Here is a 5,727-nt window from a genome sequence, read left to right on the forward strand (position 1 = left end):
TGTTATGGCGTAATATTTACCTACATGGCTAGTAGAGCAGTTCATTTGAAGGTGGCAAATTCACTTGACACAGGTGCCTCCATTAATGCCATACGTCAGTCATCAGCATGAGAGATCAAGTTGTTTATATTAGATCTGACAATGGAACCAATTTTGTTGGAGATGAAAGACAGTTGAGAGACGCTCTTGCTACATTGAACAAATTCAAGGAGCTCTAATTTCAGCTGGTATTGAATGGAGTTTAATCCTGCAGCAGGATCTCGTTATGGTGGAGTTTGGGAATGTATGATCCGACTTGTAAGATGCATTCTCCACTCGGTTTTGCAACAACAGATGTTGGATGATGATGGACAGCATACCGTTATGTGTGAGGTAGAAGCCATTCTAAATGATCGCCCAATTACAAAGCAGTCTGACGAGCCAAATGAACTGGAGCCTCTCATGCCAAATCCTCTTCTTTTGTCAAAATGAAAACCTGCCTTACCACCTGGGCTATTTGAACTGTCAGACATGCATGTGAAACCTCGATGGAAACAAGTTCAGTATATTTCAAATTCGTTTTTTGGACATGTTGGGTGCAGGGACTACCTGCCATCACTACAAGAGAGACAGAAGTGGAAACAAAGGAAAGCTGAAGATGTTGTCATCATTATGGATTCTTCTGCACCATGTGGCTCTTGGCCTCTTGCCAAAGTGCTGGAGATCTTTCCTGAAAAAAGGGGCACAGTGCATTCTGTCAAACTGCAGACTAAAAACAATATTACTGAGGACTGACTCACATCAACATAAAGTCCATTACAGTAATCTAAGTGGGATAAAATAAAAGCAAGGATCACTTGTCTGGACAGGACAGATTTCCGGACAGGAATGATTTTAAGTTGACTTTACAAGGCAACCACACACACAGCTTCACATTCAACTGTTTATTACAGTGTGATCATAGCTATGACAAATGGTGTGAAATTCATTTCATTTTACCAATTGGATAAAAGTTTTCTATATAAGGATTCCCAGCCTGTGTTTTGAGTCATTAAAGCTATAGTTGGTAATCCTGTTCAGAAACACGTTTTGTTATACTGGGTTAAATCGTCCTTCCATCCTAAAAGCAGTCAATACATTATGTATTCAGAACAAGGAGGTTAAAAATGTATCTCTTTGGGAGCTGCAGGTCTGTAAAAACTCTAACCAATCTCTGCCATTAGGTCCGAAGGGCATGGATTGGTCAGAGTTTTGTTCCTGCTCTCACCCCTAGACGTTATATACTCACCCTCGTCTGTCCTTTAGGTTCTGGGGTATCACCTTATCTATTGGTTGTCCCACACGCTTTCATTCTGACGAGCTCACGTAACGCCAGTGTGCGTGCTCGGTCCTTGTTAGTTTCCACTTGCTGGCTGCACATGCGCACTTGTAATGTTTATGTATCCAGTTAGCTTAGCGGTTAGCTTCGGTGTTAGCTGTTCATTGTAGCTCTGCTGCTCTCTCCGTATACCTTGAACATGGCTGAGAGTCGCAAGAAGCAATCTACTTTAATGTTTATGAGAAGAAAAGGAAGGCTTCAGTAGAAAGAAACAAGACCAGAGTGGATTTGGGAGAATTTCTTAAGAGCCCCCTTAAGAGCAAAAGAGCAAGGTGAGATGGTCTTCCGCATGTGCGGTTATTCAAAAAGGGACTTGGGGAAACTTCTGGAAAAATCGAAGACCCTAGCTTTTACTGCAAGCAATTACTCATACCGAAAAAGCATGTGGTGACAGTGGAAAAGAAAACTCCCCCGACGTTTATAATCTAGATAAAAGAAACACAACTGAACAAAAGAAAACAAAACAAAATACTGTTTATGGGACAAAAACCAGAGTGCCAGCAGTGGTGGTTCTGTTGACATTGTCCACCATTGTCCTCAACCACGAAAAGGAGGACTGCTCAGTTCAGATGGGGCATCAGTCCCTGCTTCAAGGAGAGGAGTTCAGCGGACCTCTCTGGTCCCACTGGCAGAAAACCCTTGGACCAACCCATAACCTGCTACAGGAACTGTCTATCTCGGCTTGCCTTTAAATGCCTTGAGGTCAGAATGAGCTGGAGACTGTTGCTGAAAAGAGGTACATCTGGGTTGCCCTACCAGACCTATTACTTCCATTCTTACATAAGGTTATTTTGACATTGAGTCTGGCATCACTGATTGTATGAAACTGGTGTCTCCATTTCTGGTAAAAATGGAGCAGCTGCATGATAAATCAGACCATAGCAACTCCACTTTTGTTTGAAAACTGTTCTTTTATTGGTTCATCTTTTGCCAGGAGGTCAGCAGCAGCCACACCACACTGAGAGGAACAAATAAACTCAAAATACAAACAATAACATTGATGCTGTTTGCTTTCACCGAGTGCTGTATAAATAAATACAACATGGTTATTGTCAGCACAATCATTGCAACCATTTAAATAAATATGGATGAATCAAAAACAGCAGTGGAAGCAAGTGTGAAATGCACATTGTTTTATATATAATACATTTATTTTAGATAGATTTCTATATATATTTGTTCTATATATTCTCCCTAAATTGTTTTACAACTTACAGGATCCCAATTAGCACCAGAAATGATGCTTACTGCCACCCAAGGAGAAGTGGAGTGGTTACTGTGGTAGCCTTCGAACATATAGCAGCAGACAGATCCCTGACATGAGCGCAGGTCCTCAAGGTGACAATGTTGGCAATGCATAGGATTTTTACTTGCTGACTCATACAGACACATAGAGAAACATCAGGAAAAGGGAGCTCTGGAGGATGAAGAGCAGTGACGCTTGCTTACCAAAACTCTGTTAAGCTCAAATTAGCAGTTTCCCATCAATGCTTTAGCGTTTTTTTCAATTGTAAATCTAAAAGTTATCCATGCAAGGAAGGAAGGAAGGAAGGAAGGAAGGAAGGAAGGAAGGAAGGAAGGAAGGAAGGAAGGAAGGAAGGAAGGAAGGAAGGAAGGATGGAAGGAAGGACATGGAGGAGAAAAGAGAGAGGAAGAAAATTAGAGAGGAGACAGGAAGGCAGGATGAGGGCAAGACAAAGGAAAATGATGAAAGATCGAGAAATGAGAAACAGTCAGAAAGAAAGCGAAATCAATAAGAAATCAATTAAGAAGGAAGGACTGCATAGGATTTAGATGGCATAGGATAATTTTATTTCTTTTAAAAAACAATGGGTCATTATGCAGCTTATTTAGCCCATTAGTTTATGTTTTAGAACACAAGCATCAGCTTGTCAATTTTTATGCCTGGATATGTTTTTTTTTTTTTAAGTAAACTCTTAAACTTACTGATTTTAATTGAGTTTTTTCTGAAGTTGAGTTTAGCTTTTCCCCAACAGCTCACCTCTCTGTGTTTCTGTACAGAAAAAAACAAAAAGCTAAGACCTATCCAGAATGAAACAACTGTTCCTCACATGGTCTCCACCAGCACCAAGATTCTGTGCAGAATCCATCTGGGTCCACAATAATGAAGATACATTTGAAAACTGTTATCTTTTTTAAAACGTTTAACTCAACACTCGAGTTTTCTTAATCAGGCACCCAAGCTGTTTTGCTGCTTTGAAGCGTTGTCATTCACGGTTGCATGCATGTGCCAGCAAAGTATCAAAAACAGCTCCTTGGAGGAACCTATTTTTTTATTTTCAGACTCCATGGTTTTATGTGTTTATAGCATCTGTGAAAATTGGTTCTCAGATTTATCTGCATTAATGTGGACATGACATTTAGGGATTTGATTGCCTTACTGAGCATCTGATTGCTGTTCGGTGAAATGTTAGCAATAATTATGCCATAGATATCACTAAACGCAGAACAAGTTGCAACAATCTGATAAAAGAAATACATAAAAAGGAGAAAAACATGGAATCAGTTATCAACTCTTCAGTGTAGGATCAGTGGTGTGCAGAAAAATCTAGGGCAACTCTCACACAGACACGACAAACCAGTAATGGTTTACTTTCACCGGATATAAAATATATCTAATTGACACTGTTGCTGTGATTATGACAGAAATTGAAAAGGTGAACTAAAATATTGTTTTTAAAACAACAATTACAAGTCTATCCATTCGTTGTCTACACCTGCTTGTCTGCTTTGTTTCACAGAGTAAAGCAAAAGTATACAACAAACACTGCTTATTGCACAGAATTGCATCACTTTTTGCCATTTTGCTCTTTATTAACTAACACAAGCATAACAGGTGTTTAGTTGCTGGATAATATGTCAGGCTATCTGCTCAGGTAGCCTTAATAACAGAGATTGGAGATGCTTGTTTATTTTTAGAGATATTTCCAAAAGAGCGGGATTTATCTTCTTTTTAGATTAGAGGAAATTATGTCACATGTACATACCATGGTAACTGTGGCCATTATGGGGCAATGGTGTTAGGGAGTTAGTCCTGCAATTGGCGGGTTGCCAGTTCGATCCCCTGCTTGACTGTCTCAGTCATTGTGTCCTTGGGCAAGACACTTCACCCGCATTGTCTGCTGGCGGTGGTCAGAGAGCCCGGTGGTGCCGATTTATGGCAGCCTCGCTTCTGTCAGTCTGCCCCAGGGCAGCTGTGGCTGCTAACATAGCTCACCACCGTCAGGGTGTGAATGGGTAAATGACTGTAGTATAAAGCGCTTTAGGGTCATCGGGCTAGTTAAAGCACTTTACAAGTACAAGCCTTTTACCATGTAACTGCATGTGCAGAATACTGTAAAAACTTATTTAAACCCCTTAAGAGCTGTTTTATGTTGTTTTTTGTGTGATATTTTAATGTTTGAGATCATTTCATTATCAGACTAAGATCACCTGAGTGAATAGAAAACTTGTGGTTTCAATGATTAATGAAAATAGAAACTGTGCCAACATGGCTCTGCATTAACATGCAATTGTGTCCCTGTCGAGTCATGACTTTACTGTTATCTGCCAAAGTTTTGGGTTCAGTTTCACTAGGCTGGCATGTCGAACCTAAATATCACCTAATCAGAACCTGTCTGACAACATGAAGTAGGCTAAAAGATCAGAAAAATCTATGGGTTACAAACCCATCTCTCAGGATTTAGGACTCCAGCCATAATCCACAAACTGAGGAGACATGGAACAGCAGTGATCTTTTCAAAAAGAGTGTCGGGGATACTAAAAGCACCAAAGAGGGCTTTAATGACTCATCTGGGAGCTCATAAAAGAATAAAGTTATTTCAGAGAGTTTTTTTCAGAGAACTTCAAAGGCTAAAACCATGTCTGGCCAGAAATAACCCAAATCCTCTTCTCATATTTGCCAAAAAAATATCTTGGTCACTTTTGGGAAAATATTTTGTGGACCGAGGAGACCACAGAGGAACCTTCTGGAATGTAATCTAATACATCTGGTGTCAAACAAACACAGCATCTTAGAAACAAGTAACATTACATTTCCAGTTATGTCAAAGGATCTCTCACTGTCAGTTTGGGACATTGTGCCCAAGAACACTTTGTCCAAATGATCCAAAAGACAACAGCCACTCAGTCTTTTAGCAGATAGAGAAAGCAAAATCAAAGTTTTGGGGCGGCCTAGTCCTAGTGTAGATTTAAATCAGACTGAATCCAGAGGGCAGACCTTAAACCAGCTATTCATGCTGGAAAACCCTCTAATTTGTATTTATACATGTTATCTTTGTTTAATAGAAATATTTCTCATGATCTAAAAACATTGTGTGACCAAAAAAGGCAAAAATTGAATACATCTG

Source organism: Fundulus heteroclitus, chromosome 11 (assembly GCF_011125445.2).
Source record: "Fundulus heteroclitus isolate FHET01 chromosome 11, MU-UCD_Fhet_4.1, whole genome shotgun sequence".
Lineage (NCBI taxonomy): Eukaryota > Metazoa > Chordata > Actinopteri > Cyprinodontiformes > Fundulidae > Fundulus > Fundulus heteroclitus.